The following is a 17,087-nucleotide window of genomic DNA, read 5'->3' as shown; positions in this document are numbered from 1 at the left end:
TTTGAGTTGGTTGAATGTACTTGACTGTCAGAATGTTTTTATTCTAAGAGGAAGTCCATCCTAGTTAACATTTTTCTCTGTTAATTGGACTCTAGGATTTTAATCAAGTAGTACTTTGCAATCATTTTGTTTTTGAGTGAGGTGAGGGTTGGAGGAGGGTGGTGATTCTGGTCTTCCAGTGTTCTGTCACTAGAGATAAGGGACACCAAAGGTAAGAGCACGTATGTTGACACTGTTATTGTGTAAGCCAAGTGTTCTGGGCGGTTCCAGGCTTGCCTGCCTTTGCACTGTGCAAGAAAGCAGTAAAATCCAGACAGAATAGTCTGGATAAGCAATGAAAATGACATTGCTATGGAAACTTTGTCCCACCTTCTGTCAATATGTAACTGAAGAGCAACAATAGCCTAAACAAATTTACATTAGAACTGGCTCAGAGAATGAAGAAAGGAGAGCGATTTATTTACCCAGCAGCAGTCCAAAGGTGACTCAGTTTTGTCTGTTGTCAGTCCCTTTAAGAACACCACCTCTCATTGATTTTTCTTTAAGATTCACTAACAAAGGAGCTGTGTGGATTTTCTCTCTGGGTAAGGGTTTTTATTCAGAACAATAACTTGGTAGATGTTTTAGCATTAAGAAGCTCTTGGAGAGGAGTGTGTAGCTCAGTGGTAGAGTGTATGCTTAGCATGCGTGAAATCCTGGCTTCAAACCCAGTACCTCCATAAACAAACCTAATTCCAGCCCCCTCCCCCCAAAAAAACCAACCAAAAAACTTTAGGGGGGCAGGATATATGGCTCAGTGGTAGGGTGTGTGCTTAGCCTGCATGAGGTCCTGGGTTCAATCTCCAGTACCTCTATTAGAAAAATAAGTAAATAGATAACTAACTAAATAAACCTAATTACCTCCCCCTTGCCCCCCCCCCATTAGAAAGTTCTTATCTCTTCTTGACTTGATTAAAGGGGAGAGTATTTTAATTTGTTCGACCGCAGGCACTGAGTGCCCGTATGTGAAAAGGTCTGTGTCAGTTCTCTGAGGAAGACGAAGATCAGTGGGATGTAGTCTTGTGTCCTTAAAGAGCTGTAGCCTTGCAGGGGAATCAGGCATGGAGTAATGGGAATAGAGTGATGAGTGGCCCAAGAGAGGCCCATCCGGGTGCTTCGGGAGTTCAGACGAGGGGGAGAGAGACACTCATTTCCCCAGTGAGTGAGGGGAGGTGAAGCTTCCTGGAAGCCGTGGTGTTCAAGCAGCGTCCAGCTACGTGGGGTTGGGACACGTGGAGATCTCCAGATTGAGACGTGTGCGTGTGCTGGAGATAAGAATTTCAGATATGCTACAAAGTCTGGTGTGGAAAAGTAAATAATAATGGTAATAGTAGTAATAATAATAATAGCTTCTGTTGAAGGTCTAACTTGTGACAAATATTATTTGTTTTAATTCATTTCCTCATAACAGTAACATAATAACCTTAGGAGGTAGGTACTACTGTCACCCCCATTTTACAGAATGAGCAAGTTGAGGTACAGATAGGTTAAGAAACCTGTAGAAAGCTACACAGTTAGCAGAATTTGACCCCAGGCTGGTTCCAGAGAGCCCGCCCTTACTTGCTATATTATACTATGAAGATGTACCAGAAGTAGACTGGGGTCCTTTATGTACAGCCTCGAATGCCTGTATGAGCCATTTAACATATTGGAAGATACTATTTTTTTCTCCCAATGGCTCTTTGTAAGTTTTTTTTTTAATATAGTTTCTCATTTCTTTTAATGTGCTGTGCTTCACTGCCTTTGAAATCCCTTTCTCACTTTACTTGGTCAACTTCTACTCATTTTTCAATTCTTCTTTCACATAGTGCCTTTTCTGGGAGACTTTTCCCAATCACCAGGAAAGAGAGCCCTCGGGTAGGCTCCCAGGGCTCTTTGTCTGCACCTTTAATACAGCCTTCATTATTTACTTTGTTATTTTTCTCCACGGGACTGACTTCCTCGAGGACTGGGACTGTGTGTCCTTTCCGTATCTTTGGTGTTAGGTGCATCTTTGTTGCTGAATGAAGCTCAGATAAATCTCAGCTGATTGAAAGGGAAGGGGATAAATGTTCAGATGTCACGCTGACTTTTTTTCATTGTTCTCCTGAGTTACTGGTGTTAGAAATACCTAGAGAAGAGGTGAAGTAATGTATGAGATAACACCCTGGCTGAAGTCGGGTTCCTGGGAGAATGAGGAAGAGAGATTATTTGGAGTTACCGGGGCGATTTCTATGAGGGCTGGGCTTTGGGCTTGGCCCTGGCGGAGGAGGTGTAAGATTTAGGTCGGCTGAGGGGACAGGGTGCGCCGGCCGAGAGACATCGATGGGGTCAGATAGGAGATAACACTACCCGCCGTGAAACGTGAGTCTCTGGGCCTCCTGCCACCAGTAGAGCGTTACGCAGCGCAGAGAATCTCTCAAAGCCCTGGCTTTCGTCCCAGTCTGCCAGAAAGACGCGTGGGCCAGCAACACATTTGCCATATTGTGTGATTTGAATTTAAGGTGAGTTCCTAACACATGGAATAGGAAATTTCAAATGGTCAAGATGCCTTTTTGGTAGGAAGAGTGCTTTTGAAAAGTAGGCCCATTTGGTCTCGGTTACACTTACCCTCCAGAAATTCTTTAAAAATCTTAAAACAAGTAAGCTCACATTTAGCTGGCAGGTAGTTCAGCCTGACCTGTGTTTCCTTTGATGGTCTCCCTGGACTGGTGCAGACTTTCAGGCTTCTGTCGTGGGCTTGTGTTGCTGGACCCAGCTCCTTGCCTCTTAATCTGGCATTACTCCACCTATGGTGAGGGAACTAAAGGTGCTGAGAGGGGCAGGGTCAGTCGGCCCGAGGAGAGGAAAGCGATGGAGAACCCTCATAATAAAGGAGGCTGTTGGAATCCAGGCAAACGATGTGTCTGTTAAGAAGCATCTTCCAACAATTTGAAACCTTTATAGTGCTTTTGAGGCACAAGCCAAGGGACTAAAAAATGATGCCTTGAAACTGCTGATGCCCCAGATGGAAAGCTTTTCTCCCTCACTAAGTTTGGATTAAAAGTGGTCATGTTCAGTGGGGAGGGGGATAGCTCAGTGGTAGAGTGTGTGCTTAGCATGCCCGAGGTCCTGGGTTCAATCCCCAGTACCTCATTAATAACAACAGTGACAAAATTTAAAAAAAAAAAAAGTGGTTGTGCCCTCAGAAACACCTGACAGGAAAGGAGCAGTTTTCCCCAAGATGGCCAGTGTCATGGCTCACCTTTTTCCTGACTGATGATTCTGGGGACTAGAGGCCCTCCCTTAGGTAGAAGGAAGGACTAAAGGGAAGATGTGTCTAGATCTCATGCTTGTGGCCTCCATCCCAGAGTCTTCACTACACTAGGTGGCTGGTTTTAGTTTTCCTTGTCTACCCATTACTGAAGATTTTAGGGCTGTCGGTGTTTAGACATCAGCTTCCATGAGGTTAGGGGCATGGTCTTGTTCCCTGATACAGCCCCAGGGTCTAGAACAGCACTGTCAAATAGAAATACAATGTGAGCCCTCACTCATTTACATTTTCTAATTACCATGCTGAAAAGAAGAGATGAAATAAGTTTTAATACTTACTTAGCCTAAATATCGAAAATGTTATCATCTCAACATATGATCAATATAAAAAAAATTGAGGTATTTTAGACTTTTTTTGCTCACACTGAGTCTTTAAAGTCCAGTGTCTGTTTTTTGCTGACAGCACATCTCAATTTGAACTACTGCTGTTTCAAATGCTCAGTTACCACCTTTGCTGCTGCCCACCACACTGGACAGTGCAGGTCTGGAACTCTATCTGGTATATGGTAGATGCATAGTACGTATCTGTTAGATAAGGGAAGAAAGGACGAAACAGAGGGAGGGAAGAAGATGGCAAATCTTCAAAGGTGGGACGGCAGAGGAACACTATTTTACGTGTCTTGGGGTAACATGGCCATTTCTTACTAGAACAGCAGCTGAATGATGCTTATTTCATTAAAAGAAATCATTTGCAAATGTGTTATCTCATTGACACATACCCTTAAGAGCATTGTTTAGATGGGCCAAGTTTTACTGTCTTTAATTTAGAGCTGGCTGAGCTGAGGCTTAGCTGGGTTGAGTGAGTGTGTGGCTTAACCAGGTTCGGACGCAGGATTCAGCTTGGAGTCCTAGTTCAGGACGCCCTCCTCGCGGCTGTGTAGCTTCACGTGGGTTTGTGTCCGGTGTGCTCACCTTCGCTGTGAACACTGGTTGGCCCTTAAATACGGAGAGATATTAAAAGACAGGCTGAATACATGTTGTTAATACAGAGCTATTTTAAAAAAAGTTATTAAAGGCCACATCTTAAAGTTTGTTTTTAATTCAATAATCAAGAGACTTGGGTGGGTCAAAGACCTAGCTGAGAAACTTGTGTGTGGCTTTTCTGGATGTTAGGACCTTCTGAATTACAGAGGCACGTAAAAATTTGGCGAGTAAAAAGAGTAGTTTATGACAAGCAGTGGATACACGTGTTTGAAATTATCCCCCCGTACAGAACTTGTTTCCCTCTATGGATGTTACTCTCTTGTAGGAAAGGGTCATGATTTGCTGTTCTAGCACATGGAAAAATGGTTCATCTCTTACACAGAGGGAAAGTGACTTAACCAGCTTAATAACCCTCCAGTGCTCAAGTTATTGGAATTTGCGGCTTTCTTGTTCCTTGAGCCATTGAAGTGGTTGGTTTTATTGGGTTTAACGTTGAAATAAAACTCTAAAGCAGATACTTTTGGCATGATTCAATTTGTCATGGCTAATGTGTGAAGAGGAGTTGAAGTCAGTTTCCGAGGGAACGCTGAATTTCAGCATCCTTCTGGAGCGGGGCCAGCACTGATGACTTTTGTACCCAGATCCTACTCTGCAGAGCAGAGTGTGTTAATGAGATACCAGTGCACCGTACATCCCTTAATACAAGGTGTTCAAATATTTGATTTTGTGAGAAACAATTCTAGGTTGCAGAGAATGGCATTTGTTGAGAAAAAGACAGGCCTAAAATACATTAAGCTTTTCCCAGAGTCGGAAGACAGTTGCCAAATATTTTGCTCACTGTTACTCAACTTAAGATAATGTACCATGAATTTGAAAAAAGTAATGCCGAAGTTATTCAGTAAGAAAAATGTCTGTGCAGGTCTTTGTCACCACAGAAGCCACTGCCTTGATTTTAATTGATCTAAACTGTAAGCAGAGAAGTTAATGCTAATTATCTGGCATATTTGGGAGATGATTCGCAGGGAATTTTCTGTGCAACCACCTGAGCATCACTGTCTCCCGTGTACGCTGAGGATTTGAGAGTAGAGGGCTCCTAACATGCACTTTTCCTTCTCTTTTCGTAGCCTGGGGGATGCTGTGGGTTCACATAAGGGAACTGTAAAGTGACAGGCTTACCCTTTCTGTGTCACACTCCAGACTCCAGAGGCACTTTGATGGCCTGCAGAGTCACATCCGCCCCTCCTTCTTGATAGGGTGACTTAGAATCTGAATGGATGGGGGACCTGGAGGGCCTCCCTGCAGGAGGCTGTGGACTCCTGATTGTACTCGAGTGCGTGGATTACAGGCGACTGAGGGTCAGGGCGGCCGTGCTGTCTGGCAGTAGCCCTGAACTGAACATCAGTATCCCCTGAGGTGCTTTAGGACCTGACGGCTGCCCAGGCCCATCTGTTTTTAAAAAAGTTATTAAAGGCCGCATCTTAAAGTTTGTTTTTAATTCAATAATCAGAGACTTGGGTGGGTCAAAGACCTTCTGTAATTCAGAAGGTCCCAACATCCAGAAAAGCCACACACCAGGGTCTCCCTAGTGCTACCTGCATTTCAGCCAGGATTTGAATTTCTCATCGAAGAGCTTTCTTGAATCTGTAATCATGGGGCATCAATTTTTTTCGCCCCACCTTACCTGTTTGTTAGTAGTGATTTCTCATGAGTCACCAAAGTATTCAGGAAGGTTGGTTGGTTGGCTTGTTTCTGAGACAAGGAGACTCAGTAAAGGATGAGAGAAGGCTGGCTCCCCTGCAGGGGGTTCTGAGGGGAACATACCCTGAGGAGGGGGTCGGGGTAGCAGCCCGAAAGAAGAGGACCGAGGAGGCCGAAGCTTAGAGGCTGTCAGGGGACAGAAGGAGATGGGTTGTACAAGGGTCTTTCTGAGGTGGCTCGGTGGACCATGAGCTTAACCATCTGGAAACATCTTCATAATTTGTGTTTCCCCTTTGCTGTTCTTGGAATAAGGAAAAGGCATGACTGATGGCCATTGCTGAGAACCTTTTACTTCTATCTGGACTGCTTTTAAGATAGTGCTATTTGCAGGAAATCTGCCATCTATTTATTTAACGTGGTAGTTTTTAGGGGGAGGGTGTAGCTCAGTGGGAGAGTGTGTGCTTAACATGAACAAGGTCCTGGGTTCAATCCCCAGTACTCCCATTAAAATAAATAAACCTAAGTACGCCCCCCCCAATAAAAAAAAAAATAAAGTGGTAGTTTTTGCCATCACTGTTTTTTGTTTGTTTATTTTATGCAGCCTTAGCTACAGAAGGGTACTTTCGACTCCCGTTTCAGAGTTCCAGTAGATTGCAGGGTACAAGCTAGACGCCTCTTGTTTCAGAGTACTTAGTGTAGTTTTCTTCTTTTATTTGGTAATGAGCAATATTTTGTGACATCCTTCTTAACTTGTTGACCATAGAGGAAGGTATCTGTTAATTCAAGGAATGGACCTTTGTTTATGTCCTTGATGTTTAACTGAGATATGTCACCGGAAGCCCTTCTGTCTCCCAGTCTGATAAGGGGACGGCAGGGTGGTGGTGATGCATGTAGTTTATTGTTCAGAGGGCCCACCTGAGAGTGTGGAAGGGAACTGATGTTCCGTAGACCCGTGCGATCGCTGATGCTGGCTTCTGATTTTAGTATTACCTGCAAATGCAAGTCCTTTCACACGTGTTGTCGAGATTCGAAAAAGCAGATTAGAGAATGAGTGCAATTTTAATGGGGGGGGGTGTGGAGGGATTATTTGTAATATTTCTTGGGGACTGAAATTTCTTACCCAGTATTCTTTCTGCTTTACAAGGTTCCCATAAAGTGTGACATGGAAAAAAGCAGTCCGGAAATCTTTTCTGATAAAGCCTGAAGACTTAAAATGTTATTACAGTTTCATCCAAATGAGTTAAAAAATCTAAATATTTCCTCCCAGATTATCAAATCTTTATGGTAGAAAACTTGGGAACTACAATCAAGTGTAAAGAAGAAAATAAAGATCACTGGTAATCAGACAACAAACACAGCAATAGCTACGATTGACATTTAAACCTTTCAGGTTGTGTGAGTGTGTGTGTGTGTGTGTGTGTGTGTGTGTGTGTGGAAGTCACATACTGTTTTGTATCCTTTTTATTAATTTACTATGAGCAATATAAATAACTGTTCTTCATTGATTATTTTGTTGCCCAAATATTTTCTTATTTTCAACATTTAGTTGAAACACCATTAAAAACTCGGCTTGGATGCCTTTTTTCCTCGATGATACCTTTCGTTCACAGAGGAGGTTGAAAGACTCCACTGGGCTTCCATGGAATGTTGATTTTAACACTCCTTTCACACTTACAGCTTGCCTCATGTAATATTTTGTCTACATCTCATTCTTCACCTAGCATTTATTGAACCCTTCCTTTGGAACAGCTACTATGCTAAGACCTCACAATACAGTGGTAATGGCAAAACACCACGAAACAGTTACTTAGTCTGTGAGCTGGGGAAATGCGGCTCAGATAATCCCACAAATAAATGTTAACTGATAACTGTGATATGTCATTTGAAGGAGAGGTGAATGGTGCTTATGAGAACAGTCCAAATGAATAAGGACATGGTGGGTGTTTTTTTGGCCACAGATTTTAAATGCTCCAGGTCTTGTGCTTCTGTAAAGGTCAGTGCAACCAAGAAATACATTGTCCTCTTGAAGGACCTCATGTGCCTGTGGTTCTCTGCTGCGAGGGAGCAGGGGTAGGGGCACGGGACGTCTTTGTGCGCAGCTCTGACCAAGTGGAGGGGCTCACGCCAGAGATTTTAGAAAGAATTTTAAATGATACCTGGCAAGAAGAGTGATAGCAAGTGATTCTGAGGAAAAAAGATACAGGGAGGATGGTGAGCTGCTGCCCAGCGTGCAGCCATTTATCAAGGTGTGTAGCAGGGGTTCTGGTGGCCAATGGGAAGTTGATGGGGTGCTCTTCTGGTTTCCTTTTCATTCTAAGAGTCTCTACTTTTAAGAGGATCTGAAGTCATTCAGTATCTGCTGGGTACCAAGAGGACTCTGAGGGTGGTATACAGCTGGTGTAAATTTAGGTGTGGGGAAAGGGTCCACTCCTCTCCCTTCCTAGGGACCCCTCCTGTTTCAACCCTCCAGGCAAGAGGAAGCCATAGAGGCGTGGGGACGGCAGGAAAAGCTGTAACTTGCAATAGCCAGTATCTGCTGTAGGCCAACGCTTCAAAAATTCCTCAGAACCCAGAGGCTGAAGTCTGGATGCCTTCGTGTGGCAGAGGGCCACCTACTTCCTCTGACTCCTCCTCACTCTCCGTCACTGAGCCGTGTTTGTTCCAGTGATGGTGAAATTCTTGTGTAACGTGACTTCTTGTCCTTTGGTGCCCTTTTGTCACCCGCTGTCTCTTTTTCTTTCTTTCTTTCTTTCTTTCTTTCTTTCTTTCTTTCTTTCTTTCTTTCTTTTTTTTGAGAGTATAAATCAATTTTTTTTAATTGAAATATAGTCAGTTTACAAAGTGTCAATTTCTGGTGTACAGCATATTTCAGTCATACATGTACATACATATATTTGTTTTTTTGTTATAGATTACTACAAGATATTGAATATAGTTCTCTGTGCTATATAGAAGAAACTTATTTATTTTATATATAGTAGTCAATATTTGCAAATCTCGACCTCCCAATTTATCCCTTCTCACCCCCTTTCTCCCTTGTCCTGGTAACTGTAAGTTTATTTTCTATGTCTTTGAGTCTGTTTCTGTTTTCTAGATAAGTCCCTTAGTGTCTTCTTTCTCTTTTTTTAGATTCTACATATGAGTGATACCATCTGGTACTTTTCTTTCTCTTTCTGAATTACTTCTGCTTCTCTTTTCACTGCACCCCATCACGTAGAGAGTCCTGTTAATTGTATCTCTAAGGCAAGGCACAGGTCACATTCACACTCACTAGTTCTCCCCTAGATTAGCCTCTCAGTAACTCTTTTTTGTTTTTGTTTTTTCATTTCTCAGTTTTATTAGGTAGAATTGTTACTATTTGACTGCACATATACAATGTATTGCATGTAAATACATATACATAATATACTGCACTTTTTAAAAATTTACATATATGTACTGCTCATTGTTTCTAAGAATGTTTAGAGCTCTAGCTTTTTAAACTTACATAGTTATCAAAGGAATGAAGCCAACAACAAAATAAGAATTAATTCAAAAAGATACATACACCCCGCAATTAACAGCATCATTTTAGAGTTGCTGAGATATGGAAATATTGTAAGTGCACATCAATAGATGAATGGATAAAGAAGATGCAGCATATATATGTGATGGAACACAACTCACCCATAAGAAAGAAGGGTATTTTGCCATTTGCAGCCTTCATTTACTTCTTTTTTTTCCACTTCAAAAACCAGAATTTTATAACTGGCATAAATGTTTCCATTTCATCAAAAACAACCTTGCTAGTTCATTAAGAGGAAAGGTAACAGCTGTTGACTTCACCTGATGGATAAGTAATAACTAGAAAGTTAGTTAAATTTTTTGTGGTTTGTTTTGCTACTAACTCAGAGGAAACTTATATTAGAACTTGTTAAGAAATTACTTTCACCTTATCAGTAATGGATAAGAAGTTTGGGGGTTTTAGTCATTTTTATAATTGGGCTGCATTACATGATATAATGATGCTGACAGAGTATGAAAGAGAAAACACATGAGGGCATAATTAGAGCCAAATATGCAATAATCTCGGTCCCTTCGAGATGGAGCCTGGATAGGACCCTTAGGAAATTTTTCTGAAAAAGACTCCTTGATGGTGCATAATATCGTCAATAAAATATAGTTCAAATATTGTCAATAAAGTAGCTTTGACAGAATAACAAAGAGAAACATACCTACTTTGGGCAAGTGTGAAATTGCCAAGTGTGAAGCATAGGCTGGTTGTTTTGTTTTCCGTTTCTTTGTACTCAGAGTCCTGTTCCCTTTTTGAATTCTGCATAGGCTCGTTGCTGTGATTGTTACTTTCTCTAATGTGATAAGGTGAGCTGGGCCTTTGGATTGATAGTTCGCAGTGCCTCAAGAGCGGTCCTGCTGTGGATTACACTGGGATTCCTTGTACTGAGACCCTTCCCTTGGACTTTATCCTTAAGACCAAGACTGTCAGCAGTAGGATCGTTTCTCTTGGCCCAGTACATGGAGAGGTTTGTATTTATTAAGTACTACTTATGTGCTAGGTATTTGCTGGGCACTCTGTACATGTTATTTCAGTTAAGCCTTTTTACAACTCCGGAGTGAAGTAATTAGTCTGTGCATTGCAGTCATGGAGTAGTCATCTGTCCAGGGACATACTAAAGGTAAGCCTGAAACTTGGCTTCCCGCCCAGGTCTGATGATGAAACCCATGCTTTTCCCACTCTCCTGTGATATCCTGTATCAGTGGCTTGGAGACCATTTCTTGCTACCTGTCTCCTAATCTGCCAGGATCTCTTTTGGTCTCCATGGGTAGACCAACATTGTTATTAAAAATATCTTTGCATTCATCCATTAGCCAACTAGCCATCCATCTATTCATCCATGCATCTGACAAATATTTATTAAGTACTTACTGTGTGCCAGGTGCTGTTTGAGAACCTGGAGCTCTGCTGGTTCCCCAGCCCTCTCTGCCTTCCTGAAGCTCATACTTAATTATCCAAAGACCCTTGAGACAGTGAGTGGGGTGAGAGAGAGGGTCGGCACTTCTCAGCCCAGTGCCAGACTTGTAGGAGGCCCTTAACAAGTGTTAGTTTCTTTTGCCCCATCTCTTTTAACCTACCTTTTATTCCTCTGGCCAGCTGTTGTCCCGTTTGTTCATTAATGGTTGTGCTTTGAATTGTTGACTTGGGTCTGTGTGGGTTTTTTTTTTTTTTCCTCTCACTTCAAGATTAGTCTGTTAATGTTTAGAAACTGACATGTTCGAAGAAGAGTTTTGGCCTAAGGTGGTCAGCTGATTGTGACTATGAAGAAGGTGGTATAGGGCACGTGACCGTATTTGACAACACTGTGGTATAATGGAAATTTCAATTCAGTAACTGGAATGAATTTTTTAAAAAGTTCTGTTTCCAGAGGAAAAAGAGAAGCATGTGAAGTGATAGATGTGTTAATTAACTCAGTGGAAGGAATCCTTTCACAGTGTATACGTACATCAGATTATCACATTGTACACTTTAAATGTCTTACGATTTTATTTGACTCCATATTTCAAAGTTGGGGGAAAAAAGGTGGCATGATAAAAATGGTGTAATATTCTGCTAAAATGTCATCTTTTAGCTCTTGTATCAGGTATTAATCCTAATTACATTGTATATGTATATGTATATATTTGTGTTGTTTTGAGTAGTGTTAATAATTTACCATATGTTAAATTGTGTTTTTTAAAAGATTTACTGTATTTTAAAATGTGATGCAATGAGTTAATGCTAAAATTTATAAACTAGAGCATGAACCTTAGATTCTATTATGAAGTTCAGCGAGCAAATGTTTTTCATTGTGGAGAATCTTGAGTTAGTCCTATTTTCATAATGTTTCTTGTGTAGGATATCTTACATCTTTTGATAAATACAAACTATTTCCTGACAGATTTTTCAAGGTAAAACTCAATTGACAAACTTCAAAACGTCCATTTAGAGCTGAGTCCGTTTCTTGGACTGGTTCCTGTGTGGCTAATGGATGATTTCAGACTGTGTTGAAGAGAAATATTAATAATGTCAAAGATCAGTTAAATGTAACCTTGGAAGAAATAACAATTTTGAGAAGAGTGCAGTGGTTCATCTTACGGTGTTGCAGTTTCTTCGTTGGACAGCAGCACCACCGTCCTCTCCAGTCCCTCAAGACGGAGATTTTAGCTGACTCGGGTTCCTTTTTTTCTGTTACCCCATCTGATTGTTTTCTATGTGTTGTCAGCTTTGTCTCTAATTCTCTCTTAAATTCATTCCTTTCTTGGGTCCCAGTCATTGCTCACCTAGAAAATTCTAACAATCTTGGTTCCGGCATTCCTGTACTCAGTGCCTTTCCTCTGGCAGGCTCTCTTCCACATCACTGTTGAAGTTTTTTGGGGGGAAATTAAAAAAAAATACATATATGCTTGTGTGTTTGTGCACATTATACCTACACATTTGGTTCTAATTGTGACCATCCCTAATAAACCTTTGGTGGTTCCTCATTGCCAATAGGCTAATCCAAACACTGTGGCATGTTGTTTAAAACCTTTGTGGAGTGGTCCAGCCTTCCATCACCAACTCCTCGTCCTTCTCGTAGCCCTTCTAGTTGGTTCCAGGGGATGAACTACTTTCTTTGCAATTTGTCATTGGTGCTGCTTTCTTGGCATCACTTGCCAGATGTGGTATTCAAACTTTTCTTTTATCAAGGCAGCTGTTTAACTGTACCAGCCACTGTTCCATCTTGTTTGAACATCTCATGTGAGTAAACGATGAGGCAGTTCTGCTGTCTAAGTAGCAAAGTTGGTTTTCTGCTTTACAAGGTGTGAGAAATTCCCACATAGAATTTTTTTTTCTTGAAAGGCTTTTGGCCTAAGTGGAATTAAGTAACTAAAAGTTCATTGCAGCTCTTTACGCTAATTTGTTGAAGGCTATTGTTTTCCAGTTTAGGCACTATTTGAAAGTTCTGAACAATTTTTGTCCATAAAATTAAGTTTTCAAATTCATATTAGAATTGTAGCATTCTCTTTTCCTGTGACAAATACTCATTTGTTTGAAACTATGTCAGGTGATGGATGTTAACTAAATTTTTGGTAATCATTTCGTATAATACACATATATCAAATCATCATGTTGTACACCTTGAACTGTAACACAATTATGTGTCAGTTATATTTCAGTAGAATGCGGTTGGGGGGGAACCGCACACACACACTCATTCCACTGGCCTACCTCTCCCTGTAGAACAAATAAGATCACAAAGCTTCATAAAGTGTTACCACCACCAGAGGTTAAAAAAAAATAATTTATACTTCAGCTGCCTGATAGAATTACAAGTCTGCCAGGTTCCATCTGAATGCTCCTCTGTATTTGAAAGTAAATATTCCCTGCATAACAGTAACTCTGAATAGCATGCCGTGTGCTGGTTAACTGACCCAGTTAGGATGATGGGATTCGATGGCTGTCTCTGTAATCATGTGATGATTGATCCCACATGAGGTCCTGGATGCCAGAAATGATGTTGTGAAGTAGGCATCTAGTTTCCCCGGTTTTACAAAGGACAAAGCCAAAGCTGGAAGACAGACACTGAATTAACAGTAACGCCAGTTCCTCTCCTGTGGCTCTCAGGGAAAATTTCCATGCAGCCATTAGCACTTAAGTGTTTCTTTGTATGTTTGATATTTAAAATGTGTTTCCATGGTTTATGCTTTGTTTACTCAAACACCATGTGCACAGCTGCCTTTTCTGTCCTCGCTTGTTTCGTCCCCGGATTGCTTTTCCTCTGCCTCTTCTCTGCCCATGGGACACTTAACTCCCTGTTCTTCCTTCATCCCATTGAGTTCATCTTCTGACCTTATGTCCTTTTGTCATCTTTGAAGCTGTACCTGTCAACGCTCTGGTTTGCGTTACTGCTGTTTTTCCATATCCTTCCCTATAAATTAGGTTGTAAACTTTTTGAAAGGAAAGTCTATGCCATTGTGATCTTTGGAGCACTGAGCTTTTTGCCCAGAACCTTATGCCCAGTCGATGTCGAGGAGGTGTTTGAATTAAAGTAAATACTTGTAGTTAAGTATAGCAAATAATTACATCTCAATTAATACCTGATTGCATGGCTGGTGAGGGTACAGATGGATCTCAGTTTTAATCAAGGCTGTGGCAAGTATAAGACTCTTTTTTTGAGAATAGGGAAACACAGCCTGACATGTTCTTTGTCGTTTGGGTCTGACCTCTCTGTGATGCTCATCACGTTCCATGATACGTGTTCAAGTCCTGCTCAGCTATGAACTTCCGCATTTCTAGTCTGTTTCATTATTAACCAAGTGTTTCTTAAATTCCAGTGGAGGGATGAGGAAGGCAGTTGATTATCTAGTTGCTTTATTCACCCCATCTGTTTCCTGAGTACGACAGCTGTTTCCACCTAGTGCCTTTGCCCATGGAGTCAGAAACACTGTGCAAATGTAGGTTCTGCTTCTTTCAGTGAGAGGGAAATGAAAAACTCACTTTCTAAAGATCTGCGTAGTTTTTTCAGGCCACAAGCTTTCCATTAATAGAGATCTTCTTGTCACCTTAGTACCCAAAGTGACTTTTCTGGTGTATTTGGCGCATTTTGTAAGGTGTCTTGAGCCTGTGCTTTCCTGTGGGGGATCAGGACTTTCTGTTCTGCAGGTGTGCCGTTTCAGAGGAAAACCTCTTTATTTTCATTTTAGAAATGGATTCAAGCTAGACATGCAGAGGACACACAGAACATCTCAGGTGACTTACAGCTATTCTGACATTATTACATAAAGAATTAAAAATTTTTTTGTTCTGTCTGTAGTAGTGTTTCTGAATTCATGCTTGGCAAAGGAGCAGACTAGGGGATGTTTGGTATCTACATCAGAAGTGGCTGCCACAGGAGGTAAAACACAGGTTGGGTTAGAAGGATGTTGACATGGTATATGTTTTTTTTTTTTTTTATCAATATAAGTGTACTAAGAGGTTTGAGTGTTGTATTGACCTGCACATATTAAACATTAGTATTAGTTTTAATTAAAAAATATTTCAAGTGGACTGGAAAATACAGACACTTACATAATACTTTCCAACTTCACCAGATATTCAGTTTTGCTGTATTTGTTTTTGATCATGAAACATTTTGGGGAAAGTTGAAGCTCTGCTTTTCCCCCTTCTGATCACATACTGTTTTCTTGGCATGCATTTTATTTGATGGCTTTGAAAACAAACACCCTTGTCAGATTACGCAGTGAGTAGTTGAGTGGTGGTTTCCTTTTGGGAAATGAAGTTTATGTACCTCCCATTTTCAGATTTTGGTTACAGTGCTTCTGAGAGGTTGCGTGAACATGGTGTAGGGTCATTGAACAAGATGAAAAGTGTATTTATTTTGAAAAGTGAATTTGGTTTCATGTGGCCTTCACATTCTGATCAGTTGTTTGGCTTAAACAACATTTCAGAGCCACGAAGTGTTTCTTCGTACTAACTGTTAATCTGCTGAAATACCTGGACAGTCACGGAAATTGACCTTTGTTCCTTGAAGACTTTGTACTGTGGTTTCCAAGGGTGTCTTCCTTGCGTCGAGTTGACTTTGGTTGGTTTTGTTATTTTTCCCCTCAGCATTTCTTCCAAGTTATGGAATTTTCTGACTACCTCTTTTATTTACTTTTCTCTTTTTTGGGGATAAATATAATGCAAAAATCAAAAGGCTATTTGTTTTTCCTTAGTGCTTCCAAGTTTCTGCATAATTTTAATTCTGTGGCATATATTGTCATGGTTGTTCACCTTTCATTTAACTCTGAGGGTCTGTTAAAACTTGTATCCTGTTTTATAATAAAATTTATTTTTGATAGTTTCCAGAGAACAGAGAGGAAAAATATCTGTACTAAAATGCAGTTTTTTTGGTGTGTGCTTTTTATATATCATAATTAAGGAAAAATTAGAAAAACAGAAATTAAAAAGATACCCCAATGTTCGTATCACTCCTAAATGTCATAATCTTTTTTTGCCATGTAAATATTTATAAAATACGTATTTTAGTGTAGGTTATTGTTTATAATGTGCATTTTCATGTAATGTGAACAATAAACTAGTAATGTATAAATAATTTATACATACTGTATAGCATAGGGAACTATATATAACTTCTTCTAGTAACCTATAATGAAAAAGAATATGAAAAGGAATATTAAGTATGTACACGTATGACTGAAACATGCCATACACTAGAAATTGACACAACATTGTAAACTGACCATACTTCAATTTAAAAAACCCTAAATTATAATTATCCCATATCTGTAAGTTGGAGGTTGCATAATACGGTAGTAGGAACACAAGCTTTGTATCAAACAGACTTCGGTTTGGATTCTTGCTTGTCCTGTGACTCAGTTTGCTGTGTGACCTTGGCCAAGGGAGTTAATCTTGGGTAAGATTTAAAACCTCACTGATTCCTACTTGTACTCCTTTGTAAAATGAGAATAGAAACACCCATCTCCCTGGATTGTTAACGTCGTTACATGAGCCAGAGAATATAATGTGCCTGGTGTCCTGCAGGTGCTCAGACAGTAACTACTGTTGTTATTTATAAGGGCGATGGCTTAATTGAAAGACAGGTTTAGACACTGGCTATTTAAATCAGTCTCAAGGAGGAAGGTTCTCGATGCCCTAGATTGTACTTGAACTTGCTGCTGTGAAAGTATTTGTGATTAATGAGGCCTGTGTGAATAGTTTGGTAACTGCTGCTGTCCCCTTCTCCCAGAGTTGGAATAGGTAGCCATCTTTAAAATACATAACATGTAAGGAGGCATTTTTGAGGGTGGGGGGAGGTAATTAGGGTTATTTATTTAGTTATTTTAATGGAGGTGCTGGAGATTGAACCCAGGACCTTAGGCACACTAAGCATGTGCTCTGCCACTGAGCTATACCCACCCACACAAGGAGGCACTTTCTGAGAGATCGTCACATGTGTAATGAGCAGCTACTGAATAGAATTGTGTGTGTGTATATATGCATATATGTTGACATGTGTGCCTCTATTTTAATGTTTTTCATGTGTACATTGTGGATAATCGGTCTCCACTCCTCTTAACCTGGATGTCTTTCTTAGCTTCAGAGAACCTTCCCATGTCCT

At 40.6% G+C, this 17,087-nt stretch overlaps 1 protein-coding gene across 8 annotated transcripts in view; it reads left to right on the top strand.

The window, feature by feature from the left end:
- SIPA1L1 (signal induced proliferation associated 1 like 1) overlaps window positions 1–17,087 on the top strand; it is a 340,274-nt gene that overhangs the window by 45,411 nt on the left and 277,776 nt on the right. The window lies entirely within an intron of this gene.

The sequence above is a fragment of the Camelus bactrianus genome, chromosome 6 (genome assembly GCF_048773025.1).
Source record: "Camelus bactrianus isolate YW-2024 breed Bactrian camel chromosome 6, ASM4877302v1, whole genome shotgun sequence".
Lineage (NCBI taxonomy): Eukaryota > Metazoa > Chordata > Mammalia > Artiodactyla > Camelidae > Camelus > Camelus bactrianus.
This window is presented reverse-complemented; position numbering and strand designations above follow the sequence as displayed.